Below are 16,583 nucleotides of genomic sequence, written 5' to 3'. Positions count from 1 at the left end.
GATGTGAACAGTTCAAGGAGTGAGAGTCTGCCTTGGGAAGAAGCCCATATACATGCACAGGGAATTCCTGATGACAAGAGAGCCCCACGGAAATAAAGAAAAGGAATCAAATTATGCCTTAAATGTCCTGAGAACTAATTATGGACAATCTTAAGCAAATAATAATTTGGTACAGTCAGAAAGTAATCACTCTCAGTTTTATGACTCTAGAGTACATTATTTTTAAATAAGACATGTCTGTATTTAGTATTTTCACATTACCAGGATCATACTCCTAATTTTTCCATTTACCTTTGCAAAGAATACCAGCAGCAGTGTTTCTAACAGTGTCAACATCAGTTTAAGTTTCTAAATTCAGAGACTTTTTCCTGAGGATGTGACAGAGTGGAGGCCCCAGTTTTAGTCTGAGTCATGTCACTGATGAGTTATGTGGCCTTGGCAAAGTATGTCATTTCTCACTTCATTTTTCCCATTTATAATAGATGCAGCTGACCCAGCTGATCTATAATGCTTTTTTCAGTCCTCGTTTTTAAAAATAATTATGTGATTGTTAAAAATGTAAGCCATAAGAGATTCAAATGCTTTAAGAAAAAGTTAGCATTTTAGGAGGTCAGAATTCAAAATTATGTCGAAAGAAAGAAGAACTGGTCATGAAATGAAAGGCATTTCAAAACTATGAGAGTAAAAGCAGAAAAAAAGAGGCAGCCAACACAGAGAGATTTCTTAATAATCACAGCATTTTCTCTAGCTGATTAGGGAAGATTAAATTTTAATCACTACTGCTTTTTATTTGCCTTCACTGGCAGGATGAAACAGCCAACAAAATATGGTGCTTAATGACTAGAATGCCTACTTCAGAGAGATTTTTTTTTTCCGTAGTGCTATTTTACTTGCACTATTCGACGATCCTAGAGAGTAGCCTGAAAGCAGCTTACTTGAGATTCCCTTACAGAATAGAAAACACTTATTCTGAGGATAGAAAACAAATGCTTTTTAATAAAGTAAGAATCTCTTGTAAGCCACATCAGTGTCATCTTTTCAGAAAGAAATATTGAGTAATAAAGAAGAAGAAAATCAGGGCAACTGAGAGTAAATGTCTCAATGCTTCCGCACCAGAACCAATGGGCAGTGTGTCGTATTGACAGGCATGCTAGAGGGCAAATGGCTTGCCAAAACTGCTTCTCCTAGGGGACAGCTCGGGCTTCCCTGATAGCTCGGTTGTTAAAGAATCCACCTGCAATGCAGGAGACCCCGATTCAGTTCCTGGGTCGGGAAGATCCGCTGGAGAAGGGGTAGGCTACCCGCTCCGGTATTCTTGGGCTTCCCTTGTGGCTCAGCTGGTAAAGAATCTGCCTGCAATGTGAGAGACCTGGGTTTGATCCCTGGGTTGGGAAGATTCCCTGGAGAAGAGAAAGGTTACCCACTCCAGTATTCTGGCCTGGAGAATTCCATGAACTGTATAGTCCATGGGGTCGCAAAGAGTCGGACACGACTGAGCGACTTTCACTCACTCACCCACTCAGGCGACATCTCCTGCCAGGTAGAATCTTTGTTCTCAGAAGACGGAGGCTGATTCTGGCTGTTTGGGTCATCCTGGTTTTAAGTTATTACATGGGTCCCCTCTGAGCCGCTGGTGGTATGAAGCAAGAGTGGAGGTGAGTCTATGCTCTGGGTCGGCTTCCGATGATGTGGTGGAAGTCAGATCTGGCAGCAGCCAGCTGTGGCCAGTGACCCCTGGAGAGGTGACAGTGCCTGGAGCTGAACTACTGGTCCCGGCATGAGACATGTTTCTTGGGAAATTTTAGAGGGGACGTTGACTGTTGAAACTTCCTGCTTAGGAGCAGATGGATGAGGAGATAACACTGAAAGCACAGCTTAAAAAGAAAGTGAATGAGCAGTAAAGGCAGCATCGAGGCCGTCTCCCTCCTCCGGTTTTATTGCAACTAGCCATTCCTTACAGTTTTCATGCTGTAAAGGAGAAGACATCTGTGTTCTTGGAGAAGTATCTTAAAATAAATACCAACAAGAGTTAAAAAAAAAACAAACTAACTTTTTAAAGATCAACCTGACTGGCCAGAAAACTATGGTACAAAAAAGGAAACACATTAGAAAAAAAAAAATCGTACCTGGAATTTACATAGTGCCTTATGTATATGAAGCAGTTTATCTATGAAATCCCTGACCTTGTGAGTAATAACAACCCATAACCCTTCTAAAAGGTCCAGAGAAGGAGGAGGGTAAGGCCAATACTGTTTTTTGCAAAGAAGGGAAACTGAAGCAGGAATATTCAGATTGTCCAATCAATGGTAGCCCAAAGTCATCAAAAGTTAGTTGATTAAAAAAGTCAGAAGCAAAATATCCTGGGATCTAAGCCTGCATTTTTCCTCCTGAATGTGCCGCCTTGGCCTGGGGCAATCTGGTAGCATCTAACCCACCGGGACTTAAGACTCTGAAAGCAGTCATTTGGTTTGCCTGCAACAGCAGACAGAACTTCACTGGAGCATTTCCACTTAAGGCAGTGAACTGTGCAGGACAGTGTCTTTGGTAGTCTTAAAAGTCCCAGTTTAATCTTATTAGATGGTTATTTAACCACAAGATACAGTATATAACACCACAACAACGGCAGTGGTGGTATAGTGAGATAGCAAAATTCCATCTAAGAGGGAAAACAGTTGCTGTTAGAACAGCAGCAGCAGAACAGAAAATAACCCAAGAGCTGAGACTAAGAAGAAACGCGACAAGAAGGGATGCAAGAGAGGTTTAGGAAGGGAGGAAAGGCCAGTGATGTGGGAGGGAGATGGGGAGAGAAACTGATGGAGGGGGAGATGCAGGAGAGACAGGAAGAAACGCAGGTGCTGGGAAAGCGGGGAGGATCAGACTAATTTCATCTTGCTTCCCAACCAACCTGTCTGCTCTTCTATTCAGGTGGTCAGTTTCTAATGCCCGGCTGCTGGCCCCCAGGTCCTCCTTTTATTCCAGGGTAGATCTCACTTGATCCCTCTGAGTCAGGGGTCCCCAACCCCCAGTCTGTGGACTGTTAGGAACTGGGCCATGCAGCAGGAGGTGCACACTGGTAGAAGCTTCATCTGTATTTACAGCTGATCCCCATCACTCTCATTACCACCTGAGCCCCACCTCCTGTCAGATCACCGGCAGCATAATAAACAGAATGCGCTTGAATCACCCAGAAACCATCCCTCTCCCCCACCCAATCTGTGGAAAAATCGTCTGCCACGAAACTGGTCCCTGGTGTCACAAAGGTTGGGGACCACTACTCTAAGTGGACAGTCAAGACAGAGGTGTGTGGGGAAGGTCTGAAGGGTCCTCTAGGTCCTACAATTTGCAAGGGTCTCCTTTATAACCAATCTGAAAGATCCCTCTAGGTATTGCTTCCTTCTGAAGATTATCAGGAGGAAGCCTAATTTTCAGAGAACTAGGTAGACAGACCTGTGACCCTCATGCAAAGCTGGCCCCATAAATGAGCTCACAGACCAGTGACACCAGCCAGCAGGATGGAAGATCACAGGCATCCAGTGAAAGATTACAGCCATCATCAGAGTGAAACCAGGGTGTGGCGAGCACTGCTGGGTTATTTTTCCTACCAGTTCCCCACAGTACTTAATGAAATACATTTTTATTTTTGCACACAGTGGAAAATGAATACACAGTACTGATGATGATAAAGCAAGTCTATAAGGCTCCATAATTGAGGGCTCTGATCGCCTTCCAGTAAACGACTTTAGCGATTTCTTCCTTCGGGCAATGGCCCTCAAACGCTTTTTGATTGTTATCTACCCATTCCATCGGTCAAGTGAAAAAGACAAGACAAAACCCACCAACTCGCTGTGTTAATAGGCACGAATGTCAATTAAGGAAAAATCAAACACTAATGAGGCGAAAGGGATTTTGTGGAAATAAAGTAAACGCGTACTTCCCATGACAGAAGTCTAATGCTGTCAGACCGCACAACATAAAGACCAGCACTCGGGGGTTAGCAGTCCACACTCCGAGAAGCAGGGTGCAAGGCGTCTTGGCATTGCTGAGGTTTACAGAAAATGACAAGGGGCCAGCTCGGTGGGGCTAACTCTAGGTCCCTGTAGATCTGAGGTGCAGACTCAGGGTGGGTGGGGTGAGACTGGACAAGAGAAGAGAATCGAACGCCACTTCATCCCAGTCCCGAGTGAAGCGTTTCATAAACGAGAGGTACTCAGAGTCACCCCATATCCTTGCCTGGAGAATTCCCATGGACAAAGGAGCCTGGCAAGCTACAGTCAACGGGGTCGCGACTACAGCCAAGAGTCGGACGCGACTGAGAGACTAAGTACACACACACAGAGTCACTCCTGGGAATCAACTAGGCGGCGCCTCCGCAGGGCCCGCAGCAGTGCTTTGCTCAGTCTCCAGCACAGAGCCTGGCACTTCCGAGGCACTAATAACCAATTGAAAGTGAAAGCGTTAGTCATTCAGTCGTGTCTGACTCTTTGCCACCCCACAGATTGTAGACTTCCAGGCTCCTCTGTTTATGGAATTCTCCAGGCAAGAATCCTGGAATGGGTTGCCATTCCCTTCTCCAGGGGATCTTCCTCAACCAGGGATTGAACCCCGGTCTCCTGCATTGAAGGTGGATTCTTTACAACTGAGCCACCAGGGAAGCCTACAAACCAACTGACTGAATAACTTGACATTGAATTCCAGGAGGGGCTGTGAAAGGTGAGGTGTACCACTAGTTGCTTTCTCGTCTCTGCACTAACCACAGAAGGTGCTCAAATCTGCTTCAGTAGAGAGAAGAGGAACAGAAGGGGAAACAAAAAATGAACCGGAGGCTGGAACAGGCAGAATGCTTCCAGCAGCATAACCGAGCAACAGAGAGCAGCGCTCGATTTAAACACAGACACTAGGAGAAATGTTATGAGTAACTTAGGTGGACATTTATTTGGTAATAAAAGTAATAACATTTTCAAATGAAGTAAAATATTTTATGGCATAATCTGATGAATTGACAGCTATTCTTTCTAAATTCTATTTGGAAAAATATTACTAACGCATCAGCAGCAGTGCACAGAGGCAGAATTGAACTGAGGGCTCCAGGGCCAGAGTGCTGGGCTTCCATATACTAGTTTCATCACAAGCTTACTGGGCTTGATTTAACAGCTCTCTGCCTCAGTTTCCCCATCTTTGCGTGCTGCTGTGTGCTAAGTCACTTCAGTTGTGTCCAGCTCTTTGTGACCCCATGGACTGTAGCTGCCAGGCTCCTCTGTCCATGGGATTCTCCAGGCAAGAATACCAGAGTGGGTAGCCATGCCCTCCTCCAGGGGATCTTTCCAGCCCAGGGATCAAACCCTGGTCTCCTGCATTGCAGGCACATTTTTACCATCTGAGCCACAAAGGAAGCCCATTCTTTAAACAAGGTCAAAATAATGCTTTTTTGTGATTATGGAGAAAAATCAATAATTCATGTTATAGAGTAGACAGTTATGAAAAGCACTTACCTAGTACTTGGAATATAATCTTTAATAATAAGCTATCTTTTTCCTTCTTTTTTGGGCGGCACCTTGCAGCATATGGGATCTTAGTCCCCCGACCAGGGATTGAACCCATGCCCCCTGCTGTGGAAGCTCGGAGTCTTAACTGCCGAACTACCAGGGAAGTCCCCAAGTAAAGCTATTATTTTTAATGATGGTCTTAATTTTACAAATTATTATTTTATTTCTAAAGGACTTAATGATTATTTTAAGAGATACTTACAAAATACCTGTCTACACGTATGTCACTCACACAACCCTTCTCATTCCCTCTGTTTTCCAGTGGTTCTTAACTTGTTGTGAGCTCCTAGCTTACATTACACTATGTAGTATGCCATACTATACAAATACCCAGAAACTTAAACTTTACAAGTATTATTATTATTTTCTTGCTGAGAAAAGATAATATATACTATCTGATACATATAGTATATATATTGATGAACTTCTGATATTATACTGCCAAGAATAATAAGCAGTACATTCATTTTTTTCATGTTTTTAGTTTATTTTATTACTTTGTTCTGAAGTCTGTTTAAGGACAACTTCTAGCTCATTGAAGACACTTGATGAATGAAAACTTGCCCAACTTTCACAATTATGTTAAATCCCACAAGTATTGCTTTTCATGTGTCTTCAGAAACTGCTACTTCTGATGAAGGCCTCGGCCACTGCCTAGAGAATTCCCCTGAGACTAGAAGTGCCCGCAGAAATAGAAAACATTCCTCCTTCTGTAACTCTTAAGTCTGACAAATAAGCAAAATATGCAAGTCTGGTGTCATATTAACGCACGTATATGGAATCTAGAAAAATGGTACTGATAAACCAATTTGCAGGGCAGGCATAGAGACGCAGACATAGAGAACAGACTTGTGTACACAGCAGGGGAATAAGAGGTGGGAAAAACTGAGAAAGTAGACTGACACATATACATTACCATATGTAAAACAGATAGCTGGCAGGAAGCTGCTACATAGCACAGGGGGCTCAGCTCAGTGCTCTGTGATGACCTAGAGGGATAGGATGGAGAGTAGGGTGCGAGGGAGGCTCCAGAGGGACAGGATATGTGTATACTTATGGCTGGTTTGAGTTGTTGCACAGCGAAAAACCAACACAACATTGTAAAGCAATTATCCTCCAACTAAAAGTTAAAAAATTAAAAAAAAAAACAGTGATGCTAAAACAGTAACTGCTTGTTTGTAAGTCAGTCTAGTTTTGTATGGGAAAGTGTTTTGTTGAAACAAACAAATATTCTAAATCTTTACATTTAATGATGTGCTGCCCTTCTATTAGAAATCTTAAACTAAAAGGTAGTCAAATGAAGTTAGTAGTAATGGGGAGAATCTCAGTATTAATCTCAGCATTAATATTCAGCCAACCATTTATATAAACTAAAGACTCAAAATAAATTTCATCACTGGAATTACTTTACCTGCTAATAATGTACTTGATACATCCTGTTTCATATAGTTGGACCACGGAAATTAAAACGTTAAATTAAGCAGTGATTACCACATCTCTCTCTAAATCTATATTCGGTTGTGCTAATACATTTAGTTGGATAATAATAAAGAAGGATGTAGGAGGAGGTAAGAAATTAGCATACTGTACTTAAAAGGTAAAAGAATAACCATCGTGGAGAGAGAATGTGGCTGTTTTAGGTAAAAGTCTATACACTTAGAGCCAATCGCTGCCACTTGTTACTGTTAATTTAAAAATCTGTAAAAAAGCATCAAAATCAATTCAATTCAGTCTTAATGAGACAGCTCGAGCAGGAGCCTATTCACTGTACCTGTTCTAATTAGCATGAATATATCCTCACTGTCAACTCTGACAATACACTTAACTAAATTACTGTTAGTCCCGTAACGTGGGATCACATTTGAGGTAGCAGGTCTAAAACAGAGTTTGCACATTACTGTTTTGATAATAAACACCAAATGAACTCAGAGCTGGAAAAGAGCTGGTATATTTTGAGTGTTCTCCAAAAAGGGAAACTGAGGCTCAGGGTGACTTGCTCCCAGCCCACAGCTGAGAAGCGCCTGGTAAGCAGGCTCTAAGGCCAGCTCCTTTCCTCTGCCATCTCCCCAGAGAGAACCAGAGCCCTTGGTAACCCTGTAAAACTAAATGGAAGTCATGTGACATCCCGCCTAAACTACTGATGACGAACAGTATTTGTTCAGACGCCACAACAGAAGATCTTGGGTACCCTGGTGGAGGTTATTAAGTGTAATTCTTTGCTTTTTAATTGCCACTTAAGCTGAAATTACTACCTCTTCAAGATGGATAGGAAGATAATTCGAAAATTTAGTTGGAGGTGGATGTCAACACACATGCTAATTGACCTTAATTCACACGTATTTCAAAAGTGATATGAAGGGGTAAGGGATGAGGAAAATATGAAAAATTAGAGTTAAAAAAAAAAAGAAAAATGACTGCTAAAACGATGGTGTCAGCCAATTCCACATTTTAGCTCTAAAAATGTCCTAAACTAATATGTCCCAAACTAGAAGCTGTAAGGTAATTTACAATGTCAGGTAACTTACAATGTCTATGCCTATCAATGTTTCTTCCAGCCTGACTGGCCTAGGAAATGCTGAGATGGGTAAAAACAGTTCCCATTATGAACCAGCACAAAGTTACAATGTCGATGTGGGGCTGGCATCACCCCTGTTTTAATTTTCTTTTTTTTTTTTTTTATAAATTTATTTATTTTAGTTGGGGGCTAATTACTTTACAATATTGTAATAGTTTTTGCCATACATTGACATGAATCAGCCATGGGTTTACATGTGTTCCCCTTCCTGGACCCCCCACCCACCTCCCTCCCCATCCCATCCCTCTGGGTCATCCCATTGCCCCGGCCCTGAGCCCTTGTCTCATGCATCGAACATGGAATGGTGTTCTGTTTCACATATGATAATATACATGTTTCAATGCTATTCTCCCAGAACGTCCCACTCTCACCTTCTCCCTCAGAGTCCATAAAATTGTTCTATGCATCTGTGTCTCTTATTCTGTCTCGCATATAGGGTTATCGTTACCATCTTTCAAATTCCATATATATGCATTAGTATACTGTATTGTTGTTTTTCTTTCTGGCTTACTTCACTCTGTATAATGGGCTCCAGTTTCTAAAGGCTAGAAATTTGGAGAGCTGGGTTCCAGTGCTCCTGCTGCCCAAAGGTGATAAACCTTCTCCTGCCATTAAAACGAGGAGGCTGAACTTCAGGAGAGCGCCCACATTTGTTCATGGGGAACCTTTACTTTTCAGAAGAAAGTTTATTTTTTTTAAGAATTTTTTTTTAATGTGGACCAATTTTAAAGTCTTTATTGAATTTGTTACAATATTGCTTCTGTTTCATGTTCTTGGTTTTTTGACCATGAAGCATGCAGGATCTTAGCTCCCAGACCCATGATGGAACCTGCGCCCCCATGCATTGGAAGGTGAAGTCTTAACCACTGGACGGCCAGGGAAGTCCCAGAAAGCTTACACTTGAATCACAGTTGAAAAGCAAAATAAGGCTGTGCTGCTGGAACAGGGTGGTGGAGATGGGGGGAGGAGGGGGCAGGGGAGACAGGCCCACCCTCCCTCCACCACACCCACCCCTCCCTGGAGGGTGAGAAGCTTGGGCCTGGATTATCACAGAGGGGCTCCAGCTGTGACACCCCGAACCCACCAATGACCACAGTGACAAGGAGCATTTGGGGGCCCTCACTGTGTGCGAGGCAACAATACACAACCCTTGACACACACTATCTCATTTAATCTTCGGATCAACCTTGTGATACTTCACTCAAAATACCATTACAGCTATATTCTGATATTCTTCCCTCAACTAAACACATTTACCAGTAGCAGTAATCAAAGACCACCCCCCCTCCAAATGTGCTAAGAAAATCCCTTTTATAAATGAAGAGAAGAATACTAACCTCACGAAGTTGATCTGAGGATTTAATGAGGGTATAAGGTATCTAATATGGAACCACTTTGATTAAGGAAGTAACCAATTTTTAAAAAGATCTATCAAAATTGGGGTCCATCTAGCTACAGAATTCTAAGGGCTGGATTTATAGTTATTAAAAAATTCTGCACTAGATTCTTATAGATTAATGGTTCACTTGAAAAGCAGACACACACACAAAAGCCAGCAAGGAGAATATATACACTGTAAATTTTCATTTATATGAAAAGCTAGAAAAGATACAACTATAAGCCACAGTGGCAGGAAGCCCATCAGTGATGGATTGCCAAGGGGGCTGGGCATGGGCAGGGGGCTGACTGAGGAGGGACCAGAGGAAACTTTCTAGGATGATGAAAATGATCTGTATATTGACTGGGATGGCAGTTACATAGGTATATATGCTTGTCAAAATTCACTGAACTTAAACTGGACACATTTTGTTCTATGTAATCCTACCTTAGGCCTTCCCTCCTGTCTCACTAGTAAAGAATCTGCCTGCCAATGCAGGAGACATGGGTTCGATCCCTGGATTCAGAAGATCCCCCTGGAGGAGGAAATGGCCACCCACTCCAGTATTCTTGCCTGGGAAATCCCATGGACAAAGGAGCCTGGTGGGCTATAGTCCATGGGGTTGCGAAGAGTCAGACACGACTTGGCGACTAAACAACAATCCCACCTTAATAAAAGTATTGAAAAAAAGTAGTTCTAAGGGGGGAAAAAAAGTAAGTACAAAATTTCACAACTAAATATGTAACCAGATCTCTCTCTTTTTTAAAATATTTATTTGGCTGTGCCAGATCTTAGTTGCGGCATGTGGGATCTAGTTCCCTGACCAGGGATCAAACCCGGGTCCCTTGCATTGGGAGCACAGAATCTTAACCACCAGGGAAGTCCCTGTACGCACGATTTTAACTTTTCCCTTAGCAATGATTTGTTTTACTTATGTGAACCCCCCAATTCACTTATGCTCCGGAATCAGTATCCCAATGACATTATTCCACCTTCTCTCTATATGATTTTTTCCCCCAGACCTTTGAATAGCTGCCATACATCCAAATATTTAAGAAAGCACTACCCTTCAAAACTCATAGGGGATACAGACAATATTTTGAATATGCATATTAAATGGCTGAATCCTAACAATTTGTAAGAAAATGTAACAGTGGCTATCTCTAGTGGGGAACCAGAGGTCAGGAGTGGGTGGCAAAGTCATTTTTCATGGCATATTTTAAAAATTTACTACATGCATGTGTTAAATTACAAAACATTCTTTAAATTAAGAAAAGACTCTAATGGCACAAAGCCACATATGCCATTCCAGAGTTATCTGTTAGAGCCATGACTTTTACTCTTCGCCTAACAAAATGCCTTGATCTCCCTGTTTATATGTACTGCCTGGATAAATTCTGCCCCAAAATGCTCACTGGAAAGAATGCTGAATATCAATAGAGTTCATTTTCCTCATAAAAAAAAAAATCCCTCTTCTAGAAAATGCAGCCAATACCAGCCCCTAGTCTCGACAGTCTTCCTTTGATGAGGCTGGCAAAAAGCAGAATTACCCAAACAACTTTGCAAATCTTGGTTTATTTCTCACAATGCATCTCTTTCTACCAATAAGGACTTTCCAGAACGCCTCAGGGGTTAACAGGAGATGCGGCTAGCAAAACCTTCACCAGGTGTAATAGCGTGCCAGGTCTTTTGCCAAGCGACCCCCCTGCAGGAGACAGAGACGCCAGTAAGGCTCCTTGACAGATCAGATGTAGTTAAGAGGTGCAGTAACCTGCTTTCCTGGTGGCTCAGTCAGTAAAGAGTCTGCCTGAAATGCAGGAGACAGGGTTCTGATCTCTGGGTCAGGAAGATCTCCCGGAGGAGGAAATGGCAAACCACTTCAGTATTCTTGCCTAGGAAACCCCAAGGACAGAGGAGCCTGGTGGGCTATGGTCCATGAATGGTGTCGGACACGACTTAACAACTAAACCATCATGACGAACCTGCTTCAAGCTTCAGACAAACTACACTAACATGCACACGTTGCATTTAGCAATCTGCTTCTTGTTCAGTGTTCAATTCTAGGACATGATAACTTGGTGTAAGCCAGGGTCCCTACCTCCCCATCGCCTCCAGGAAGATCCAATCAGCTGTCCCACTTCATTGCGTTTTTTTGCAGCCCAGCATTAAACTGAACTAACTTGGCATTTCTCAAAGATTTTCCAAAACTTTTACACACATTGTTTCCTCTGCCTGAAACACTCTTCCCAGGGTGGGCCTCTTCGTGTCCCTTTTAAGTGGCCCCACGTCCCCATAACCACCTGTCACGTCCCTGGGATTTTCTCTTCTGTAGAACACAGCCTACTATATAGTATGGTGCTACTTTCTTGCTGTTACCTATTCCCCTTTTTGTCCATTTAGAATATATAAGCTCAGGGGAGGCCCTTGTCATTCTGACAACAGTTGTCCTTTCCAGACCCCACACAGCACCTGCCGACAGGTGTATAATAGTAACTGAGCGTGTTAGTCGTTCAGTCATGTCCGACTCGCTGCCACCCCACAGACTGTAGCTCACCAGGCTCCTCTATCCATGGAATTCTCCAGGCAAGAATACTGGAATGGGTAGCCATTGCCTTCTCCAGGGGGTCTTCCTGACCCAAGGACTGAACCCAGGTCTTCCGCACTGCAGGCATATTCTCTACCCTTTGAGCCACCAGGGAAGCCCAACTGAGAAATACGGAAATGATTTAAGTATCTCTAAGCTCCACCCCCTAGGGTGGAGGCCACTCAGTCACACTATCCTGGAGGCTGGAGACCAGTTTTTTTTTTTTTTAAGTGGACCATTTTTAAAGTCTGAAATGGATTTGTTACAATACTGCTTCTCTTTCACCCTTTGTTTTTCTGGCTGGGAGGGATGTGGGATCTTCGCTGCCCAACCTGGGGATCGGACCTGCACCCCCTGTGTTGGAAGACAAACAGCTAACCACTGGACTGCCCGGAAAGTCCCAGGAGACCAGTCTTTAAGAGCATTTTCCTCTGGGTGCGAAGGGAAAAAAAAAAAATCCAAGAATGTACAAAACTGTGAGTTAGCCGAATGTGAGGAGAGACCAGCAAGGAAGCAGTCCTTCCTCAACACTTCTGGGGACCAGGCAGCAACTGGAGGAAAGAGACCGACCGTGCCTGGTGTGCATGATGAACCTCCTGGGGCCTTGATTCATGGGTTTCAGGCTATCAGGGGTCCTCCTCTGGGAGACAATGGTCTAGATGGACATTCCCACACAGGGGACCAGTGCATCTTCTTGCTTTAATAAATTAATAAATAAATTAATAAATAAACAGTTTTGTGTGTTTTAGTAAGTAGTGGAAAATACAGCCAGGATATCAAAGCTATGATTTCCTGGCTACTGTCACTTGGGATGAGTGTGAAATAGTCATTAGAAAAATACTAGGCAAATATGAACCCCAGCGAAACGAGAAACATCAAAAGGCACGACATCCTTGCAAAGTGACGTTGGAGAAGTGATTCCCACTTTACCGGGTCTCTTCCGAGGCATCCACAGGGATGCTGGAAACCCAGGTGACCTCTCTTCTGAGGCATCCACAGGGATGCTGGAAACCCAGGTGACCTGGGTAAAGCCTTGGTCATGGAAACACAACCCATAATCAAGAAGCTTGAACGCTTGGAGGCTCTTCTCTAAACTGGTATTTGAAGTCCAATTCTCCCTGCACGTTTTGGGATTTTTTTTTCCCCAACGATTTTCAAACCTCAGAATTTACAATGACCAGTTTCCGCAGGCTTTAAGGCAGCATCCTTTCTGTACAAAGTAGGTAAGAGTAAAAAGCAGAGCCTTGAACACTAATGCTTTAACGTCTTAATCCCCAAACGACCTTTCTTCATCTTTTAAGGCCCCTGCAGCCAACATTGTTGCCTGTACCTTTAAGAAGCTTCTTTGATTCTCTTCTGGCCCTTTAGGAACAGAACTCAAGACTCCAGAGAGGCCCAGGACACTTCCTTAGCGAGTTGCCCTGTGGCGGTTTACGAGGGTCAATAGCAAATCTCTCTGCCCTTCCTGCCACCCCCTCCCCAAAGCAGGAGGAGGGAAAGTCCTTCCTTGAAATGTTAACTGTTGTTTAGTCGCTCAGTAATGTCTGACTCTTTTACGACCCCAAGGACTGTAGCCCGATAGGCTCCTCTCTCCGTGGGATTTTCCAGCAAAGATATTGGAGTGGTTGCCATTTCCTTCTCCAGGGGATCTTCCCGACCTAGGGATTGGACCTGGGTCTCCTACACTGCAGGCGCGTTCTTTACTGTTGAGCCACCATGGAAGCCCTGAAATGTTAACTACAGGGGGCTTACAAGTGGGGCGGGGAGAGAAGGATAAAGACGGAATAATTACTATTATTGCTTTAAAGTCATAATTCCAGACCAGGGACTGAATTTTTCTGTTATGTACCAAAGTACTCAAAACTCAAACAAAGCTGTTATTAAGGTTCTATCAAGATCTTCCAAAGGAGATACTGAAAAACTAATTTTTATGTTTACATAGAAGAAGATAACTGCCAAAAAAGCCAACAGACACACATAGAAAGAAACAGAGGGGAGGGAGGGGTGAACAGGCAGAGCGCAGAGGATGTTTTACGGCAGTGAAAGTACTCTGTATAATGCTACATCGGTGCATGCACATCACTGGTAATTTGTCAAATCTTATAGAATGTATGACATCAGGGATGAGCCCTAATGTACACCATGGAGTCTGGGGGCTCAGAGGTGTCAGTGGAGGGTGACCAACTGTAACGGTGGACCACCGATAGTGGAGCAGGCGGTACTGTATGTGTGTGTGCTAAGTCACTTCAGTCAGGTCTGACTCTTTTCGATCCTGTGGACTGTAGCCCCCCAGGCTCCTCTGTCCGTCCATGGGATTCCTCAGGCAAGAATAGAGTGGGTTACCATGCCCTAGTCTAGGGGATCTTCCTGATCCAGGGGTCGAACACACATCTGCATTGGCAGGCAGGTTCTTTATCACTGGTACCACCTGGGAAGCCGGTACTGTTTGGGGACATGGTATCTATGGGTACTCTGAATTTTCTGCTCCGTTTTCCTGGGAACCCAAAACTGCTCTAAAATGGAAAGTTTATCAATTGAGAAAAAATTTTAAAAATCACACTTGTTACAAATTACAGCAATTTTTTTTCCTCCCAGAAAAAGCCAGCAGATAGAAGCCTGAAAGTTAGAAACTGTTTCTGTCTGCACACATGTACGATACTCAGCATCAGTTAAAGTGATGCCAACAATGTCCATCTTCATTCTAAGAAACTTGAGACCCAGCACGTTCTCCTGTAACTCGTTCATTCCCTCCCTGAGAAACAGTTTCAGACAGTGTTCCTATTTTACTTAGCGTCCCTTTGGATTAAATGGGCCCCTACCTTGAAAGGGATCCTCCCCTCTATCACTGACTCAGTTGAAACACAATGGATGTTCTCTGGTTGAATGAGGAACGCACTTGAAGTGGGGATCTTTTACCACCAGGGATCTTTTACCATCTTTTACCTCCCCTTTGGGGAGCACTGCTGGAGGGGGATGGGATACTGAGGGCTGGCAGAGGAGGTGAGGTCTCAGTGTCATCTGAGTCTAACCCGGATCAGTATTTTCCTTCCGCAATTTTCAAAAAGTACATCAAATGTGAACAAGACCGCCCCAAACCAGCCACCCCATCTGTCCTTGGTATGACCCCACTCTCACCCCCATTCCTTCCATCCTGCTGTCCATCAACTCCTCCCCATCAGCATGTAAACATGTTCATCTGTCTCCCATGTTAAAAATATATGAAATCCCCTGTCAACTCGTCTGGGCCCCTCCCTCTAGCTCATTTCTCCTGGATGGTCAAACCTGGAAGTAGCTCAGCTGTTCCCGGGTCCTCACCTCTCTTCCCTCCTTCGGCTCCCTCCCTACAGTCTCTGCCGCCGCTGCCGGACACCCCACAGAATTGCTCCACGGGGAAGCCAGAGGGCAAGCCAGAGGGCGTACCCCAAGGTCTCATCTTTGGGCAATCTAAGGCCCTTTAACAAAACCCACCACTCCCTCTGGCCCTGCTACACTACACCCCCACCCCCCAGTGCCCTCGGTGTCCCCCACCCCGGCTGTATGCAAGGCCACCCCCTTCTCTGTCCTTCCACCCAATATTCAAGTTTCTTCAGGCTCTCTTTTATTCTCCAGCTATGATTTCTTTCTAAGCAAAACAATCCACCCCAAGTGGCTTCCATTATCAACTACAAACTGGTGAACTTCCAAGTTTTATCCTCCAGACGACTTCTGCCAGACCTGTTTATCTGCCTGCTTATCTGACATGCCCCTCGGGTGTCCCTGAGTCTCTCAAATCCCTAAGCAGAGCTCAACATCTGCCCCCAACATCTGCCCCCAGGGCTTTCCCCTGCCCCCACCTCCCACCCCATCCCACCCACAACCCTGGTGAGGGGCTGGGTTTCAATAAGTAGCATCATCCTTCATCTGTCTGTCCATCAACCTGAACTCCTGTCCCCACAACACCAACCTCTGTGCCCTGAGGAGTCCACCTCCCAAATATCTCTGGGAACCATCTGCTACTATCTTAGTCCTTGGACACCATCACCTGTCCCTTGCTCCAATTCCTCTGCAATCCAAGGTCCACATCTCTCAACAGAACTTGTTAACAACAACAACAAAAGCACACACACAAAAATGCAAACAAGTTGAATCCTGTCCTCCTCTGCTTAGAGCCCATCCACAACAGACCAGACCATCAGTTGTGTCCGACTCTTTATGACCCCATGGACTATAGCCTGCCAGGCTCCTCTGTCCACAGATTTCTCCAGGCAAGAACACTGGAGCAGACAGCCACTCCCTTCTTCAGGAGGAGACAGCCACTCCCTTCCCAACACAGGGATCAAACCCAGGTCTCCCGCATTGTAGGCAGATTCTCTACTGTCTGAGCCACCAGGGAAGCCCAAGAATACTGGAGTGGGCAGCCATTCTTTTCTCCAGGGGATCTTCCCAACCCAGGAATGGAATTGGGGTCTCCTGCATTGCAGGCAGATTCTTTACCAGGCAGATTCTTTACTAGCTGAGCTACCA

At 44.3% G+C, this 16,583-nt stretch overlaps 1 protein-coding gene across 4 annotated transcripts in view; it reads right to left on the bottom strand.

Annotated features, from left to right (window-relative positions):
• KCTD1 (potassium channel tetramerization domain containing 1) overlaps positions 1-16,583 on the bottom strand; it is a 97,103-nt gene that overhangs the window by 62,213 nt on the left and 18,307 nt on the right. The window contains exon 1 of one of the 4 annotated variants that reach the window (XM_081562723.1): positions 12,051-12,200. The exons of the other annotated variants lie outside the window; for them this stretch is intronic. The gene's annotated coding sequence lies outside the window, so the exon portion shown is untranslated. Of the gene's footprint in view, positions 1-12,050; positions 12,201-16,583 lie in introns of those variants that run through there. 4 annotated transcript variants of the gene reach the window in all.

Source organism: Giraffa tippelskirchi, chromosome 14 (assembly GCF_054371585.1).
Source record: "Giraffa tippelskirchi isolate mGirTip1 chromosome 14, T2T-mGirTip1v1.2.pri, whole genome shotgun sequence".
In the NCBI taxonomy this organism is placed as follows: Eukaryota; Metazoa; Chordata; class Mammalia; order Artiodactyla; family Giraffidae; genus Giraffa; species Giraffa tippelskirchi.
This window is presented reverse-complemented; position numbering and strand designations above follow the sequence as displayed.